General features: G+C 40.4%; 1 long non-coding RNA gene across 1 annotated transcript in view; it reads right to left on the reverse strand.

Moving 5' to 3' along the window:
- LOC135177840 (uncharacterized) overlaps positions 1-10,615 on the reverse strand; it is a 67,577-nt gene extending 56,962 nt beyond the window's left edge. The window contains exons 1-2 of the long non-coding RNA XR_010303189.1: positions 10,474-10,615; positions 1,708-1,789 (exon numbers count right to left, since the gene is read on the reverse strand). This is a non-coding gene — a long non-coding RNA (uncharacterized LOC135177840). The remainder of the gene's footprint in view (positions 1-1,707; positions 1,790-10,473) is intronic.
- Positions 10,616-20,798: the final 10,183 nt, after the last annotated feature.

Raw genomic sequence — 20,798 nt, forward strand, 5'->3', positions numbered from 1 at the left:
AGCCCACGTGTAATAAATAGGGGTACAAAGGCCCACATGCAGCCTTCCCCACATTACTTGCTCCTCCCCCACATTGCTTGCCTGCCTGTTTGCATACTTCCTTGCAGCTTTATGCCTGCCTTTATATGATTATCTGGTGTGTACCATTGCCACAAGTTGCCAGGAGCAGACCCACTTGCCTGAATTCGGTTGGCCTGAGGAGCCAGTGTTAGACCCTTGCTCAGACTGCACGGAATTCCCTGCTTACCCCTGGATCCAGCCAACAGGATCCAGCCACTCAAAGTCAGAGACTGCCATTTCCCCTGACGCCAGAGGATTCCAGCCTCAAAGTCCACAGGCAGAGACTCTGAAGAATTGGACACTTGCAATAGGCTGTGACATAGCCTGGAGGGTGATTTCTTATTAATCCAAATTGTGACTAAATACTTAAATGCCTCTGTAATTTCTATTACCTCTGCCATAAAGCAGAGAGCAGCTTTCAGCTCAGCTTTACTGGGCAAATAGTGTAAGACCCCAGGCAGCATGAAGCCACAGTGAAAACTCTCTCTCTGTTAATAGTTTCAGTGTTTGCTAGTAATTAACAAGTTTCTGTAGATATGTATCCGCATAATGTCTTCATAACCGTGTAAAGAACAATTTAATAGTAAACTTCAGTGGTTGGGGGTGGCGAGAGTTGAAAATACTGAAATTAATAAATACATCTATTTTTATAAATATCCTCTCACATTAATTAATTTCTCCCCTCTGCCTAATCGGTGTACAGGCAGAATCCCCCTCCGTGACAAAGGCATGGGAAACATGCTTACCAACTGGAGTACAAAATAGGTTCTTCTTTTGTGATTCCTGGGCAATACAAGGCAGCACAATATTTATATATGCCTGCCATAATGGCACAGTTGAAATCAAAATAGATACAAGAACAAAAGTTAGCAGAGGAAAAATCTTTTTGTGTGTTTGAAGTTAATCTCCTAGAGATCATTTAAAGTGATTATTTATGTGCAGAACACAGCTGGGACAATTTGGAAATGAGTGAGAAGAGACAATCATAGGAGGTGAAAATAGCAACCCAGGGAGATCATTTCTAGTGACATTAGTGAGGAAGAAAACCAAGGTGCTTTATGGAGTTAAGGACTCAGAAGGAAACTATGAATAATCTGAAAGGAGAGCTGTAATTTTATCATTATATGATGAAAGGCCTGAAGATTTGAAGTTAGAGCCCTTAGATAAAAATTTACTCAAACAGGCTGAACACGTGCTCTGATGATGATATTACTTCTGGGCCCAAACACCTTGAAATGCAGGGAGAAAAATCACAAAGAGGGGAAAGAAACAGGTGTATTACAAAGTTTGTTCCCACACTGTTACCACCCTTAGTACTTCGAACGTGACAGAATTACTTGCTAATTTTTGCTGATAATAGAAATTTCAATGGCATCCTTCAAGTGTTCATTGATTTAAAGCTGAATTCAGATTACCACTCCTTAATGAGGATGATCATCTTCCTCAACCTCTTCCCAAACTTCTCTATGACAGCTTCCCATCTGATCTCTTACCAGCTACATGCACTGCTTCATTAATTGCATTATTTCATAAGACAACACATTAAAATGTTCTTACCTCACGGCCCTCTGAGTTTTCACAATGACATTCTTTACAGCAATATTGCTTACTGAGTTAGGAAAATTAAGTTCACATAAAATTACATACTTTTTGAAGCCTTCCAGACAGCAAACATCTTTCCCTTTCATGTTTTCCTTTTTTGCCTGTTACCAGATATCCATGCAACTCCCTTGGAAAAAAAGTAAATAAAAAATGTCCTTTTAAAAAAACAAATAAGTATTTAATCAACTACAAAGTTCTAATTCCAGGCTTCAAAACAAGGTTCTGAGTTACATAGCAGAATAGCATCCTGGCCTGTATCAGGAACAGTGTGGCAAGTAGGACAAGGGAGGTTATTCTTCCCCTCTACTCAGCACTGGTCAAGTCACACCTTGAGCACTGTGTCCAGTTCTGTGCTCCTCAATTCATGAGATGTTGAGGTACTGGAACATGTCCAGAGAAGGGCAACAAAGCTGGTGAGGGGCCTGGAACACAGCCCTGTGAGGAGAAGCTGAGGGAGCTGGGGGGTGTTTAGGTGTTTAGCCTGGAGGAGGCTCAGGGGGGACCTCACTGCTGTTTACAACTACCTGAAGGGAGGCTGTAGCCAGGTGGGGGTTGGTCTCTTCTCCCAGGCAACCAGCAACAGAACAAGGGAACACAGTCTCAAGTTGTCCTGGGGGAGGTCTAGGCTGTATGTAAGGAGGAAGTTCTTGCCAGAGAGAGTGATTGGCATCGAAATGGGCTGCCCAGGGAGGTGGTAGAGTTGCCATCCGTGGAGGTGTTCAAGACTGGATAAGACACTTAGCTTTGTGGTCGAGTGGATCAGACAGGGCTGGGTGCTAGGTTGGACTGGATGATCTTGGAGGTCTCTTCCAACTTGATTGATTCTATGATGCTAGTATTTGAATCACTGGTTAGAAGGATAAAATTCTCTATTTAGTTCCTTCTGTATTTCTGTCAGACCTCTGTCTGGAGCTCAGAGAAGATTTATTCAATATTCCTAGTTTCTTCAGTTCTGGCAATCAATGGTTAACTGTACCATAAGATAGGACTGATCAGTACCATACAAAAGGAGAAAGTCATGCTTAGCTAGGATGAATTTATTACTCTCATCTCTACTTCAAGGAGAGGTCCATCTAGACCTTCCTACTGTTCCCTTTCAACTCAATCTCTCATTAGAAAATGGTACCCATGAAGCAGAAGAGACAATGTATTCATCTACAGTTCAAAATTCTGGTTCCTGAATAGACAGCTAGGAATGTAACCAAAGATCTGAAAATATGCAAGTGTCAGTTTTTGAATGCATGGAGACCCACAAAGGGACAGTGAGATGTTTTGCAACAGATAAGAAGTCTCCCAGTAAACTGTGTATAGTCTTTTCCTCCATGTAGTGTTCTAAGCAGTTTTTCAGCATGCCAGGCTTGCACTATCTCGGTGGGACATGGAGCTGCTCATCCAGGGCTTGGAAATTACCTCTTTTTCTGCAGTACTTCCTTGATTTCATAATTTGTTAGAAATCATGAAGACAAAGAATATTTTTTAAATGTCACTTGATTACAGAAACATTACAGTAACATCTGTGAGGAGTGATAAGTGCATGGAACTCAAGGCAACTTTTTTTCCTGTTTACCATATACTAATTCCCTACCTACAACTCCACAATGCTTTTAATGCAAATTTGAAGCTTAAATCTTTAGAGAAAGTGATAAAAATGGATCTTACCCCTACCATATGCAAAACCATGGGACTTATTTAGCATATCTCCCATTCTAACTACTTCAGAGACTACTTTGAACAAGTCACTAGGCAAAATTATCTATTCCCTAATCTTATGCCCTATAAATACACATTGGAGACTAGCTTTCAATTTCACACTAACCTAATAAAAAATTATTTCCAAATCTCAGACTCTCAGCCATAATGAGTCTGCATCCATACTACAAAAGTTAAGCAAGTAGGAAAGGGAGCCTATGCTGTATTTCAGTCCCCTCTAGCCTATATAGCCAAACACCATAGAGATATTTTGCATAATTTAAAAAGTTCCCTGAAGCCCTCTCTAAATTACATTAGGAAGGCAGAGAAACTGCTGTATCAGGTAAAGCTCAACTCCAGTTTGATTCACCCAACTCTGCAGTGTTCCACAAATAGACAAAGGTGTTCAACTGGATACACAGGATTTGGCCACTCACATCAATCTGTAATCTAACTTTGTAATATCTGTGTTTTTGAGACAGTGAGCAGGACACTAAACCTTCAACATTGTACTGTATCTGGGAAGTATTTGAACACTGGAAATTTTATGTTGTCAAGCACAACTGATGCAATCCTTCTGTATCACTCCTATCAGGTGGAGATCAACTGGAAATCACTAAGGTCTGTAAGCTGAGCACCAGTTCTGTTGGAACAAGGATGCATGGCTGAGATGAAACTCCACTGCTGCTTGCAGACCCTCAGAGTTTGGCTTATCAAAACAAAGATGCTGTCTTTGTCTACAGCACAAATTCAGCAACAACTCACATGAGGCTAATTTAATCAATGCACCTTACTTTGTGCTACCAAGCAAGAGTGTAGAGAATTAATTCTTTATTCAGTGTTGAAAGTAGTTCTTGAAAATTATGATTTTTGCTAAGGTCATCCTACAACATTAATTTCCAGAGTGTTGACTGAAAACATTTGACGCAACAGTTCTTTACATGACTTAGAGGAATGTAATAAAACCTGAGATCACTGCAAATAGAAAGCAAAACTCCTCTTTCTTATGTGAGATTCCTTAAAGAGAAAGCTGAAGGAATCTTCTTTTTACATTAGTTGTTTTTTAATGAAAAGGACAACACAACTCAAAAGTGCAATACCATTAATGACCACAGACATCTGCATGTGCACAGGAATACTCAAGTTCAATGTGTACAGACTTAAACATGTCTAGGGGAAAGAGGAAACAATACTATCTTAGAACTGTAGTATGACTCACTAGATAACATTCCTTGTGACCAGCTGAAGCACACAGGGGAAAGTTATTCTCCTAAAACAGTCACTGATTAATGGGAGGCAGTGAAGAGTTCAAGGGCATGGGCAAGAAGTGCAGCAAGCCAACCAAGAGAGCAGGTGTAATACTGAACAGATTTGAACGAAAGTTTTGAGTCAGTTAAAAAATCCTGATGGGCTGAGACAGTCTGATATTAAATACTCCCTCTTCAGTATGAAAATGAAATAAAATTTAAAACAGTAAAAAGATTTGTTTAATATTTCTACCAAAGCTGACATTTTTTTAAATTCAACTTGCCACTGACTTTGTCTCTTGTATCTGGGTTCCTGCACCATTAAACTTAGGGTATCAACATCTTCTTGACTGTCAACACAAGTAATCAAAGGTTTTCTTGTGGATCTTCACTTTCTAATTTCAGCTCAAGGTAAGCTTTGACTTTCACAGCTCCATCTTTGTACACTTGGGCAACAACTCCATATTCTTCCAGAGTTGCGTGTCACTGCTTCCTCCTTCTCTGTACTTCTTCACATTTGAGCTAAGTCAGGAAGGCCCTGTTAATCCATGTAGCCCTTTTGCCCATTGCAAATGATGCTTGTTGTGCTATTAGAAGGTTGGCCTTGAAAATTACCCAGCTCTCCTGGATCTCCATAAACTAACTAGTCCTGCTCATCATGAGACTCTGGCAAGACCCCCAATAAGACAAGAGCACTCTCCCGAAGTCTAGCATTGTCATTCAGCTATTTGTCTTGCACTCCTATTGCTTGACTAGCATCTTATCACAGACAGGTTTAAGTGGGAATCTGTAGTAAAGAAAACTAACATGAACTATTGGATTACAGAAAGAAAGAAGTGTGGAAGAAATAAACATTCTTTTCCCTTTACTTTTCCCACTCTAAGAATCTCAGACATAATTCAATCTAAAAGTTTGACTTATGTGGTTTACATCTCTCCTTTTTCTTCCCAGCACTACAAAAACTTACAAATGCTTAGGAAAAAATGTCTTTTAAAAAAAAATCAATTCTAGCCCTGGATGCTACAGAAGAGTTAAGTTTTCCAGTAAGAATACTAAAGAGGTGATGTCTAATAAATGCTAAAGAGATGGTGTCTAATAAACAGCAATTCTGTTTTGTACTGCTAATGAGACTCCCGTTCAAAGATCACGATTATCATAGATGTTTAACATCTTAGTGTGCATGCTTAATAACATCAGGGCTTTATTTTATAGCTAAGATGCCAATTATATTTTTTAATCAATTAGCAATGCAGAAAAGAGGCATTTTAAAACATATTTAATTATCCATAGCTGACAAGAGTGTGATATCCCCCCTTCACAGTAGTGGTGGCTCTAGTTTTAAGACATGATTCCATAAAATATTCATTGACATGTGCACAGAAGGATAGAAGAGAGATCAGACTGCATTACAAATGCCACTCAAGAGGAATTTTATCTTAAATTTTGATTTGTATCTTAGCAAAAAAAAAAAAAGTCTTCCTGAGATTAGAGAAGTCAAAGGCCAACAGCCTTTTATACAGATACTCAGAAATAAGGTTGTAGTTGCAATTAAACCTCCAAAAGCCCCAGGAACTGATAACAAAAACACAAAGCAGGCTATGTATTGATCTTTTCCCTACATATAGAAGCATAGGACATCTGTCACAAACAAAACCACACACCAACATTTTAGTATGCAAAAAAAATTATTTCATTTAGCCCATTCAAAGAATGATTAACAGTCATTGTACTTCATTGTTTTAGGATTGAAACTAATATCAAGTCACCCAAAGTGGTTTAACTGATCTAAAACTGAAAATCTGAAGTGAGTCAAAAGAAAAGTCATAAGGATAAATGGAGAACGTTGATGGCCCAAAGACAGAGCAACACACTAAGTTCACAGCTGGCTAGTTTGCTCTTAAAAACAGACAAATCTTACTTTTGTTTCTGTCTCCCCAGAACTCTACTGCTCAAGCATCACTTAAAGTAGAAGAGCTACTGCACCCCAGTGTTAAGAGGAGAGGTAGTGGAAGCTGCTACATCTGCATCACTTCTAAGACAAGTGACCTCACTAGAGATCCAGATTTGATTTTATGAAAAGTTAGATGGCACAAGCATTTATAGATTCATAGAATACCAGGCTGGAAAGGACCTCAAGAGTCATCTAGTCCAACCTTTCAGGGTAAGAATAAAGCTTGAATGAGCTAGTCTGGCACCCCGTCAAGCTGGGCCTTGAAACAGTCTAACTTCCTTGGGAGTTTATTCCAACGTCTAATAGTTCATATGATGAACAAATTTTTTTGCTGGCACTCAGCCCATTAGCCCTTGTCTTTGCCACTTAACTTAGCATAAAGAGAGTCTCCCTCCTCAAAAAAAATAAAGAGGTTCACAAAGAGATGCGAGAAATATGTTTGATCCAATCAATTCTTGGCAAGAGGTCACAGACAGGGAGGCATGTGGAAGACACAGTCTTTTTGCAGGAGCAAAGGGAGGAAGGGGAATTTTGAATGGAGCTGCATTCCTCCTTGTACCATCATCGCAAAGGTATACAATAGGTAACCAGAAAGGTTGGTGGAGGAGGGAGGCATGTGGAAGAGACAGTCTTTTTGCAGGAGCAAAGGGAGGAAGGGGGATTTTGAATGGAGCTGCATTCCTCCTTGCACCACCTTTTTGCATGAGCAAACAGAGGAATAAAAAGGACACTACTAGTTTGGAGTTCATGGCAAGGACACTTGAGGAAGACCCCTTACTTCATCACTGAAGACCACCAGAGGGACCACCGGATAGAAAGAGACAAGCGTGGAAGAGACAGCTCCCATTCCTAAAACTGATAAGGAAAACCCAACCTTTTCTTAGAATTAGTAATGAATATGTAATAGGATAGGATATAAAAAGAAAAACTGAAGACAAAGTGTATGCGTTAGGGTAGAGCAGAGCCTCCCCAGACACACAGGCCTGTACATTGCTTGATTCCTGCAACTCTATTAAAAGTCTTATTTTGCCTGAACACAAGTTTATGCCTGTTATTTAGACAGAGAGAGGTCAGATCTTTACATTTGAAAGCATAAATGCCCACACTATGCAAATTAAATGATATTATTTGGGTGGGGAGGCATGAGGGGGAACTTGGTTCCATCTTTAAGCACTACAGATTTTCAAGTTGTGGTAAAATTCATGTCACTGGTAAATTGCTTACATGATTTCTTTCACAGTAACTGTGGAAATCTCCTGAAACCATGCTTAAACTGATGGTTACTACCTTATGGTACATAGAACAAAAGTGATTCCTAAGACTAAGTGGCAGGCACCAACTTATCTTTGCAATGGATTTGTTGTCGCTTAAGTGTGATCCACTCTGAAAAGCTGACAGCTATTGTCCCCAAACATATAACAACCACACATGGACAGAGTAACTACAGCACTGCCAGCTTAAACCTACCCGCTATTAAAATGCAACTCCTCAGAATTACAGTAGTCACTTTTCTACCCACTCCCTTTCTTCTTAAAGCGAATTAAACATTTTCAACCTTGAAAAGACAAGACAAGGGAAAAGTGATGGCTCTCCTTTTGCAGCCAGCAAGACAAACCTTCCGGGATATTATTACATGAACAAGCGAAGAGGAAGTCATCTAGATTATGAATTCACTGTCCTGAAGATATTCTATAGTCAGTACCCCTAGGGATGCTTTTATGCTGTGACAAAGATGCAATAGCTTACATTTTTCTGCAAGTATCAGGATTTGCATTTAACAAAATCAAGTTCACAGTGAAAAGCCAATTCCAAATTCTCATACTTCAATAAATAACATTTTCCACCTTCAGCTATTAAGTTTCATTAATGGTGTTTAGACTAACTTTATCAACCATATCTTTATCAGTTACTTCAAATATTTTTTTAGCACTTGCACAAGGGTAAGAGGCAGATACTGAGAATTGATCTCAAATTGAAAAATAGTCCTAAAATGCTTTTTACTGAAAGCATCACGGGACTGAATTTTTCTTGCTTGAGAAGTGATGAGAATGCCACAGGGTTCCATCAGAGGTCAGTAAGCATTTGTAATTACTTTAGAGGAAAATTAGAGTTCTATTAGAAATATTTGCCCTAGGAAGCAAACATGGCAAAGAGGAATTTTATACTTACTGACACCAAGTTTAGCTGATGTTGAGAAACCTGAATGTCAATGAATCATGAAAACTAATAAAACAAGCTCCTAAATCCTGAATTTTTGTTTGCAGTACCATGTGCTTGTAAATGTTTTGGAATATCCTGATATATTTTGCTTCTCACACCTATGGCTGCCCAGGAAGTTTTCTGATAAGAGTATTGTAAGTTTTCCTTAAGAGCATTTTGAAGCAGCCATCTAAAACCAGCGAATGAGATAATTAGCCTTATGCAGAGCAAGGCAGTTATCAGACCTTCTACATTTAACACTTCAAATAGTAAGGATTTTGCTAACTGTTTTCTCATCTTCCAAGCTCTAGAAACCTCCTTTTTCTCATTGTCACGGCCTGGTACCCCGAGCCAACCCTGAGCAGCAGGAGAGGTTGTGCTAAGATTTCCTTGGAATAAATTAAAGCAAAAGACACCAAACAGTTATAGAGATGGGTTAAGAGTCCATGAAAACGCTCGGTAGTGGACTGGAGCAAAGGGAAAAGGGGAGGAAAGGAAAGTGAAAGAGAGGGGGAGAGAACATGTTAAGAAGTCAAAAATATCACAACTTCTTGGAGCTAGTGACTTTGTCAGAGAAATAGTCCAAGTCCCTCAGTGGCTGGTGTACATCCCAGGAGTCTTGCGTGGCAGATGTAACACACAGACGCTAGAATTGCTTTCATACACTTCGTTGGGGAGAGGAAGAGCCTGGTCTGTTCAAATCACACAGAGAGTTGCGCCCCGGGCCCCTGCATGGCAGTGTCTGCCCCTGGGCGCTGTCAGATGTGGTTTTAAAGAGAGCTTTTCCTTCGCAAGAATTCTCTCTTTTCACTTCTGAGCCAGCAGCTCTCCTCCAGAGCCAGCAGGCCATCATCCCCTCTATTCAAGACAATAGAGTAATTAGGGGCTATCAGCCCAGTCCTGCCGCATACGCTGTTGTGAGACAAGAGCAGACTGGGCTACCACACCGATCCACTAAGCAGCATCCCGAACAGTATTTGCAAGTGAGGCTACTTCGGGAACAATACAACAGCAACTCATTTTCATCGCGTTCACTTCCACCACCCACATCAACACAATTTAAGGGCTCAGTGCTTTTCGAGGAACTGATGTAGTTGTGGGTCTGTATTTTCTAGTACGAATGAGGGTTTAGTAGTCTGAAAGCTGGGATACTTTGGCACACATCGAAATAGACGTTTTCCTACTAAATATTAGTAGTCACCTGTTTGTTTTTCCTCCCCTGTAAGATTTAGTACAGGTAAGAAGACTGTATGGAGAAAAATGTTTCATTTCCAGCAAACGTGGGATTTCTTATTCCTCACCAAAAGATGTATTTGCATCAGCCTATTCCTATTCAGGCTTCTTCAGGCTCTGCATGAAGCACCTTGTGGGTGGCTGAGTAACATCTATACTTCCATGCCACAATTAATTACTAGTGTAAATGCCAAAAAGGAGAGTTTCTTGTTTCATAACATCCAGCAGTGAATACGGAGCAGCCCAACAAGTACTGCCATGGATATCTGAGGGGTGCAGATGAGCAGGCCCTAACTTTGGCAGCCACACGTTGTAGGTGAAGGCTTAGGTTAGCCAAAGGACATATCTCCAAAGCTCTTGAGCTGGCTCATCCCTTCTACCTCTCACTGCAACACAGCCTTGTTCCATTCTTACACAAAACAATCTAAAACCAGTGACCATGTCCCTGAGGAAAGGTGACCCAAAGCTGCGCCAAGGCAGGGAGGTACTCACCTGTGGGCCAGCACAGCAGGGCACCAATGGCGGCAGACTGCATCCACAGGCCTCCGTACCTCAAACACAGGCCGAGTAGCACACCAGAGTCAAAGCTGGCTCCAACAACAAACACCAGCGAGCAGGACTACAAAGAGGCAGGGTCGGACCACAGCCTAAGAGAGGTAAGGAACCCTCACACCTGAGCTTAAATAGAGCTGCGCCCTTGGGCAGCAGGTGCAGACTGCAGCTGGGGCCACTCAGGGCAGTCCAGGCCCATTAGTGCCCTCAGCTGAGGGCTTCCTGCAGCCCAGGGAGAACATCAGAGTGCCAGAGCAGGCAGTGCTGAATATTCATACATCTTCAAATTATCTATTTGGGAGTGGAAAAAAAACTCAAGAATTAGTCCATGATGGAAGAAGCATTGAATAGCAGTTATCTGTTCTCCATCAAGAGAGATGAAACTTGTTAATTTGTCTTATTTTAATCAGGATCAAGTACATATGACAAACTGTTTCAAATCATTGCTACTCAGGGGGTTGATGACAGTCTCCCAGACACATCTGTTCTTTAGTTCATTAGTAAGGTTCCAAAAAAAGTAAAGCAGATCCTCTCTCGTTTGTTTAAAAGAATAAGTTCCTCTCCAGCTGAATTCCTCTCTCGGATATATTACATCCACAAGCAGACATGCCCCATTCTTTCTTTTCCTTGATTCTGTTTGTCCAAGGGCACATGAATATCTACCCTGAAAAGAAGCAGAATATACCTCTTGGCCATGCCCGTGTCAGAAGCTGCAGTACATAAAATCAAACATGCTAAAAGTACCTCCATGATTTTGTCATAAATAACAGGCATAAACTGGCATTCATGCAAGTTAAGGCTTTAATAGAGTTGCAGGAATCAAGCAATGTACAGGCCTGGGTGCGAGGAGAGGCTCTGCTCTACCCTAACGCACACCTTTTGGCTTCAGTTTTCTCTTTTTATACCCTATTCTATTACAGATTCATTACTAAGGTCTAAGAAAAGGTTGGGTTTTCTTTATCAGTTTTTAGGAATGTGAGATGTCTCTTCCACGCGTCTCCTTTTATCCAGTGGTCCCTCTGGTAATCTTTGATGAAGTAAGGGGTCTTGCTTAAGTGTCCTCATGAACTTCAAAGTCTTGGTTCTTCTGTTTGCTCATGCAAAAAGGTATCACAGTATCACAGTATCATCAGGGTTGGAAGAGACCTCACAGATCAAGTCCAACCCTTTACCACAGAGCTCAAGGCTAGACCATGGCACCAAGTGCCACGTCCAATCCTGCCTTGAACACCCCCAGGGACGGCGACTCCACCACCTCCCCGGGCAGCCCATTCCAGTGTCCAATGACTCTCTCAGGGAAGAACTTTCTCCTCACCTCAAGCCTAAATTTCCCCTGGCGCAGCCTGAGGCTGTGTCCTCTCGTTCTGGCGCTGGCCACCTGAGAGAAGAGAGCAACCTCCTCCTGGCCACAACCACTCCTCAGGTAGTTGTAGACAGCAATAAGGTCACCCCTGAGCCTCCTCTTCTCCAGGCTAACCAGTCCCAGCTCCCTCAGCCTCTCCTCATAGGGCCTGTGCTCAAGGTGGCACCAGGAGGAATGCATTTCCATTTAAATATGCAAAAGACTATCTCTTCCACATGTCTCCCTCCTTCGCCAATCTTATTACTCTTATCTTTAGGCTTTTGGGATGGTGGTGCAAGCAGGAATGCAGTTTCATTCAAACCCCCCCTTCCTCCTTGTCTGTGACCCCTTGCCACGAATTGATGGGATCAAACATATGATTCTCTATATTTCTCACAATTTGAAAAATTAAAATGCAGTATCCTTTCCAAGCAATGCAGATGCAGGTCATGCAAATTTGTGACCTTTGTGTGGAAGAAGTCTAAGCAGCCTCCTAGACATAACCTTCTGGTTGTTTTTTCTTTCCTTTAATCTTCATTCTTCGTGCCTAATCTGTAGTCTTAGCAGAACTTGACTAAATTCACAATCATTTTCTTTTACCCTTTTGTCGCTTCTTCTATTTTCTTCAGCTTCGGTGCATAAAGATTTCTGTGTATCTCCTCACAGATAGAGCCACACTGTCTCTGGAGTAGAGACTGAAATGAAAGGCAGGATGCTTTGTGCCTCAGTTGCTGTTTGTGAACCTGAGAAATGCTGCTGTATATAACTCATAGGGAATTAAGAAAACAAAATATGTGAATACTTTCTGCAAAAGGTTTACTTGCACTTAACTGTATTCGTGTGCAGAATTAGAATCCAGGAGACAGGCACACAGCCTTTCTTTGCTTAATAGACTACCTGTCTCAATCTATGATTTCTTCTATTAATACAACCTATAAACTCTCCGTTCCCTGACACCACCTTTTCTGTTCTGAATTTACAAAAGTAACTGCTAAGGGATGGAGGCCAGTCTTGATTCTTTGGAAATTACTGCAACCTGTAAATTGGGTGATAAAGTACCTCAGAGAAATAAAACTCTTCTGGTCAAAGCAAAGAGTTGGGTCTCAAAAGGTGGGTTGATTTCTTTGTGCATTTAGCGTTTTTTCCTGGGCATTTTAAATTAGTCTTTCTGCCATTGTTCCCATCGCAGAAGACTAATACTTCCTTTCTCCTGCCTTTAGGATTTTCTTTTTCACTTGGTAAGCTCTTTAAGGCAAGGATTCTTCACACAATGTCTAGTACAAAAGGCTGCTGATTTCACTTCTGGCCTCTGAGGTAGTATTGTAATACAAATGATGCTGCTAATAATATTGGGGGAGTCTCCAGTAACAGGAGATTTTAGAAGTCTGACATAAATCAAAAAAGGTGAAAAACTAAACCTTATAAACACAATAGTCTTAAAGAAAAAGCTGTTCACTTCTTATTCTTCTCTAGGTGTCCCCTGTTGTTAGTGATGACCAGGAAATGAATGAATCTCTTGCAAAGTCTGCTTCAGTCGATTCTTTGTAACTCTTTAGTCAGATTGGAGGATTTTTACCTTTTTTTTTTCCTTAAAACATTATGAATATTTCTTTTCTGTTTTTCTCTGCTGCTGCTTTAGACATTGAGATGCTGGTATCACAAACAGATTAATTAAAATGCCTGGTGTGAGGTTATAGATACACTCAGGAACAAAAGGACTGATGGCTGACGAAAGAACTGCTTTAAATTATTCAGCAAGATTCTTTTCCTTTGCTTGGGTTTTTGAAAGCAATTGAAAAAAAGTGATGAATGACTATGAGCACTGCATAAGCAATCTGACAGTGACAGACCCAGAGTTAGTGCCATGTGCATTTTCCTCTTTTGATCATCCAGTTCAAAATTTGTTCAGTTCTTTTAAAGTAGTTTACCTCTTTCTCTTTAAACACAGACTCTTAAGATTGTCCTCTAATTCCATTTCAGAAATTCCTGCAGCATTATACTGAACTATCTACATGGTACATACCCATGAGGATTGTTGCCATGATGAAAGACTGGGAGCAGCTAGATGCAAGCTAAGTTCCGTTTATTGTACTTTCAGTATTTGTTATGTACCTTGATTGGTCAGGGCTGGGTGATAGGTTGGACTGGATGATCTTGGAGGTCTCTTCCAACCTGGTTGATTCTATGATTCTATGATTCTATGATTAACATGCAAGCTAAAAGATCATTCTAAATCCTAATTGGTCATTAAGACAGAGCTCAGTACATACCTCATCAAGACAGACCCCTTACGTTAGCAACTATATAAACAAAGATTAACAAAACTGCAGGTTCATGTTTTACAGAGTTTCATCTGCTGCAACATTCTCTAAGGTCATTTCGACCCTCTATTGACTTAACTCAGTACTTTTCCCCTTTATACATTCTGAACCCATGGCTCATGTTCCAGTGTGTCAAGATCAAGCAGCTGTACAGCACTAAAAGTCATAGAATCATAGAATCACACAATCAACCAAGTTGAAAGAGACCTCCATACCTTTCAGCCACTAACTTACATAATTATTTTGGGAATGTGTGATGTAGTTTTGATGGTAGTGTTTGCTTCTTTGAAAATCCATGCTATATAGAATCATGGAATAGAATCATAGAATCAACTGGGCTGGAAGAGACCTCCAAGATCATCCAGTCCGACCTATCCCCCAGCCCTATCCAGTCAACTAGACCATGGCACTAAGTGTCTCATCCAGGCTTTTCTTGAACACCTCCAGGGATGGTGAAGTAAATGGAAAATGAAGTATCTTTTGGTATTTGCAGACTCTTTGACACATTGGGTGGAGGCTGTGCCAACTGCATGAGCACTGGTGAATATAGTAGATAAAACAACATTGGAAAATATTATTCCAAGATATGGCATTTTTACCAGGATTGATTCAGATACATGAATCCATTTTACCTCCAAAGTAGTGCAACCCAACAGATTGTAATGTTTTCCAAAGCTTTTAAAGCTTGATAGTATTGTAAAGGAGAATTAAGTAGCTTCAAAGTAACAAAAAGCCCAGGAATAGAAATTTTAAGTTCCTCCCTTCTACTTGAATTCAAAACCAGTGAGAATATTTTTTTCTTTACATGACACAGCAATCGGAGGTGTTTTGTTTTTTTTTAAAGAAGTTGATACTGCCTTTAAAGATATCATATCAAGCAGAATTCCTGGGGTTTTGAGCAAGAGAAAAAACTAGGGATAAAGATGTGCACATGTGTGTGCACATGTGCTTACTCAGGTAGAGTCAGATCATGCATCATGCAAATAATCTATATGAATGTAAGTAATGAGCTCTGTTTCTTTCTACGTGCTCACTTGCACAAGCAGAATGCTGTGCTTACTCCTCTTCTTAGCTGTTTAGAGGCTGGAAAGCAACCATTTCCCATAAATTGTAAGACTTTAAAGAAATTTCACTGTGATCACATTTATGTCTCTCCTATTTATTAGCCAGCCTGCAGAAGACAGGGGAAATGTTGGGGCAGTATCAGTTGCCAAAGCCAATCTGCAGAAACTAAGAAAGCTTTTCATGTACCTGGTAACAGTCCAAGGATAACAAGCACAACATGTGAAACTGGCAGAAAGGAGCAGATTAGCAAACAAGTGTGCTTTAGACAATATGTCTCAAAGATTAGAGCTTGATAATGCACCTAATTCTCCCTGATTTGGGGAATCATAAGGTGTTTAAAACTATTTCAGAGGCAATAGAAGAGAGAAAGATAGCTGTTTAAGGCAGCAGGACTAGAGAATATCTTTCCTGCCAGCCAGAAATACCATTCTGTTCTACATTAAAAACAAAACAAAAACAAAGAACACCCCACAATCAACCAACCAAGAAACCCCAAGCCAAACAAACAGAAAACACACACACACACAATTTAACTACTACTGTTAGAGGGCAAAAGATGAAAATACGAGGAACAAAGGTTATGCTTATTTATATGAATATGTAGAACTCAGCATATATAACCAGAAAAAATATATCCAAAAACATTAAAATGTTACTTCGTTTTACTATGTGACCAAGGCCATGCAGGCTTAGAGAAAATGCCTTGATTACTTGGAGGTTTACTGTAATGCTACTGCTCTGCAGTTGGGAGACAGCAGAGAAGTTTTCTATGTCCTTCCATGAATTTGGTAATACTGAGAGCCAAAGGGGTTCAGTTCACTTCTTACCCACACCAAGTTGGTAAAGAATCTAATGAAATTGCCTTGACTATCAATTTGTTTAGTTTAGTAATACAATTTGATTAAATTCACTTGGAAATAGTCTCCTTTTTTTCAGGGTGTTCTACTAATACTTTGAGATTTTACTTTCTCTTGCTTTGTGCTCTTTAACTGGCTGTCATGAAAGGTTATAGGTCAGACCAACAATTTTTGACAACCATTTTCTACCTAATTTAAACAAATATTGTCATCTATTGTCATTCTACCTAGTTTAAACAAATATTGTCATCCACTGGGGGTGCAAATAAGTGCAAAGTCAGTCCTTCTTGACTCTCATGATTCCTCTGCAAGTGTAGATTGGTGTCAATTTTGAACTCTTCTCTGCTTCTACTCCTGCTTTGCAGGTAACTCTTTCCAATAACTATACCAATAACTATATGTTGTGAACCATATCAGTGGAGTGACCCTAGCCTAGGAAAAAACTCTGTCAGCAATCAAGAGTGGGTTAGAATCCCTAAAGTAATTTCCCTCCATTGCCTGTGTGTACATATAAAGTTTATGAAATGAAAGAGTAATGCAAAAGTTATCATGTGTGTGTAATAGACAGCCTCAGGACTGCATGATATAAAGAATACTGTATGCAGAGGAACAGTGTCCATAAATAAACTGTTGCCCTCTGTCTTTTCCTTGTCACATGAGAACCATACATTTGTCTGTTTTCCCCATTATCAGTCCCTAGTAGTCATCACTAACAGTAACCTCTTATTCATCTTATTCAATGTGACTTTGGATCCAGTGCTCAGTGGAAAAAAAAGAAAAGAATTATCTGTACTTCCATGATTTTGGATAAGACCCTCTCAGCTGGAAAATAAGATCTATCACATAACATAGAAAGTACCAGAAGCTTATCCTGCAGCAATATTCTGCCTCTATTTGTTGAACTGGTTTCTTTTTGACTTTGTTTAACTCTGATGCTAATATTTTGTTCCTTCTAGCAAAAAAAAAAAAATAAAGTGAACCAAATCCCACTGCAATGAATGAATAAAATCACTCTTGGATAAAATAACTGTAGTTTTATAGCATTGCTCATGGAAAAATCAGTCTAATTATTTTTCAGGGCAAAAAAAGACAGGCATAGTGAAGTGATTTATCCAGCAGTCTGACAGCAAAGGCAAAGAATTATTTCCTTGGTTTGGGACAATCTTGTCAATCAGGTGAGATACTCTTCTGTATTGTGTTTGACATACTGACTTTCCAGCATAGATTTCACTCATCTTTTATATTATTATTAAAGCTATTGCAGCAGAACTGATCAGAACATTAAGTGTCTTTTTCCCCAATACATGCTTTCCTGAAAAATTCTGCCAGAAGATCGATTTTCTGTAAAACATATCAAATACTACCACATTAGGAAGCTGTGAATACAGAGCTATTCCGAGCCCAGGCTGGGATTATTCATTCCAAAACTGTCAGGGTACAAATGAGTCTGTCTATTCACAGTTTTTTTTCCCCACTTGCTGTCTTGTCTTGTTTTTATTTCACAAAACACACTTTGATCAGTAGAGGAGTTAATAAAAGGATAGTTACTCATTTTAATACAGCGTGTAGGATGCATATGGATGTCTCTGAAGCAGAATTTATAGGCAGATCACTGACCCCTAATGTATAATTCAATTCTTTTGATAAAGTACATGTGCACTGAAACATCTCATAGTGTCCACCTTTCTCAAGATCTATAATTTAATTAAAACACTGACTCTCCATACAGTTATTTAATCATAGAGCAATTTAACTGACTAGTGTAGTTAAGCTTCCTGATCCCAGCAACGAGGGATTCCCATCATTGTCACTCAGTTCCCAAAATTTGTCTGATTTCACAGAGCATCACTTCAATTCCAGGTACATGTAACCCTCATGGCTCCCATTTCTGTCCTTTAACAGGTTTGCTTTGTTTTAGGAATGACATTATTCTTTTCTACTTAATGTTTACTTTTAGTATGTATTATTGTCCTTTTAACAACAGCTCTGACTCATGCTTGATTTGCTTTTCTCCTGGCTTTTAAAATGATTGCCTGGTGCATACATGTCAGGTTCAGGGTGTTGAGAAAGGTCAAAGCAATGACAGCCTTCAGGGCTCTGCCAGTGAATGCTAAATTGCCTACTCATCACTCATTACCACCACAAGCTCATCCAGAAAATACAGCCACAGCCTAATGGAAGCAGTGCTTGAATAAGCTTCAGACCTTCTTTTCATCACTCCTAGCTTTCCAAATTTTACAGTTAAGGCCTGATTTTCTCAGCAGTAGGCATCTTCTCCTCACCCTGACTTTCAGTGAAATTGCTGTTTAAGAATATAGTTCCTATCATTCCTACTTTTTCCTAACAGGAAATGACTGTTACTAGACAGCCTGAAGACACAATGGTCAGCATTAGTAGCTGGGGAAGCAGGGTGTTATTAGGGTGAAGGAAGGGAATATATGGAAACCAGGCTCCAAAACAGGCTCATTGTTTTAGGGGTATCCTGACAGTACCATCATTAGGGTCCCTTACCGGTGTACAAGAGAATTCTTATCACTCTGTTTGCTCTAAAGGTGTGTTGTTTCTTGTAATACTTTAGTTTCCATTTGTAGTGGTTTGGGTGTTACCCCCCAGCACTTTGGGAATCACCCAAACTAGACTCAGCCAGCTCTGGAAACTTGAATGAAGCTTATATTTACAGCTTAGCAGAACATACAAGCAGATATTTACAGTATATACAGTTATAGGCAGAAATATACAAGGTAAAAGGTAATAAAGAAACACAACAGCCCTCCCAGAAACCTGAGTCCCCAGGAGGGGCTCTCAACCTCCCTTTCACCTTCTCCAACTCCCCCACCTAACTCCAGATGTTGCCTTGTGCCCAGAGGAAGAATGGAGGGTTAGGAAGCAAAGTGGATTAATGAGAGAGATGGAGGGTGAGGTTAGAGAGAAAATGCAGCCCAAAGCTCAGGAAGTGCCTGAAGTGTGAATACCTTATCTATGTTTATACTCTTGTTCTTATACATCTCAGCAAGCCTATGAGTGAAGCAGACATCACCCTTGTTTGCCTTTCACAGCCTGTGATCTAATCCTTCTCACCAAAACATTCTAGGTAGCTTCAAACTGGGCCCCCCAGTTTAAAAGGGACGTTGAGATGCTTGAGCGTGTCCAGAGAAGGGCGACGAGGCTGGTGAGAGGCCTTGAGCACAGCCCTGTGAGGAGAGGCTGAGGGAGCTGGGATTGTTTAGCCTGGAGAAGAGGAGGCTCAGGGGTGACCTTATTGCTGTCTACAACTACTGAGGGGTGGTTGTGGCCAGGAGGAGGTTGCTCTCTTCTCTCAGGTGGCCAGCACCAGAACGAGAGGACACAGCCTCAGGCTGCGCCAGGGGAAATTTAGGCTGGAGGTGAGGAGAAAGTTCTTCACTGAGAGAGTCATTGGACACTGGAATGGGCTGCCTGGGGAGGTGGTGGAGTCGCTGTCCCTGGGGCTGTTCAAGGCAAGGTTGGACGTGGCACTTGGTGCCATGGTCTAGCCTTGAGCTCTGTGGTAAAGGGTTGATCTGTGAGGTCTCTTCCAACCCTGATGATACTGTATGATACTGTGTGAAACTAGTACACCTTTGTTATGAAAACAAGTGACACCTTCTTCTTTTTTAATTTCTTTTTTTCATTTTCTTTTTTCTTCTGTGTTCATGCCTGCCACAAAATAAATCAGTCTATTAACAATCTCTTACTTTCCAGTGTTGGAGGTGCCTGGAAGAGGTACGCTACAGTAACTGTGCTAGTTTGAAGCAGGTGAGAATGTTTTGGTGAGAAGAACTGGATTACAGGCTGTTAAAAAGAAAACAATGGGGATGTCTGCTTCGCTCACAGTCTTTCTGGGAAGTATAGGAACAAGAAATAAAAACATTAGATATCACTCGGCATCACTCTCGCTGGGGCTGCTGGCTGAGCTGCATCTCTCTAACCTCACCCTCCATTTTGGGCTACCCCACTTTGCTTCTTAAACCTCTGGCAGAACCTCTATTATTCTTTGGGACTGGGGTAAGGTTGAGAGGGGTAGGGGGGGAAGGTGGAAGGGGTGGTTGAGATACCCTCCTGGGGACTCAGGTTTCTGGGAGGGGAGTTGTGTTTCTGTATTTCTTTTTACCTTGTATATTTCTGTCTATACTGTAAATATCTGCTTGTATATTGTGCCAGCTGTAAACATAAGCTTCATTTATATTTCCAGAGCCAGCTGAGTCTAGTCTGGGTTATTTCTAAAGCGGGGCAGGGGGGCAAGGAACACCCAAACCATCACAGTAACACAAATAAACTACTTTGACAGGACCTTAACTTTATGTTCTTAATCTTTGTGCTTACATTCTTTTAAGTGTAGTCTGTTGGAAAAAGTGAAACTGGGAATGAATATATGTGAGGTTACACAAGTGCCACGTATCTCCTTTTTCTAAATCATTTTCATCTGCTTTGGGCCACATTCTAAAACCTTGCTTCAATTAAGCAGTACCTCTCCTCAGCAAGATAAGGAAGATACTGCCCAGCTTGAATAAGTATTTCAGAATCTGGCCATTTATAACCAATATTTTCCTTCAGCTACAAGTATGACAAAAATAACTAGACTCTGACAACTGAAATGAGTTCTCATCATCTAATGCATAATTATCTGTTACAAAAATGTTGCCTTGCGACTTTCATCCTACA

Source organism: Pogoniulus pusillus, chromosome 8 (assembly GCF_015220805.1).
Source record: "Pogoniulus pusillus isolate bPogPus1 chromosome 8, bPogPus1.pri, whole genome shotgun sequence".
NCBI lineage: Eukaryota > Metazoa > Chordata > Aves > Piciformes > Lybiidae > Pogoniulus > Pogoniulus pusillus.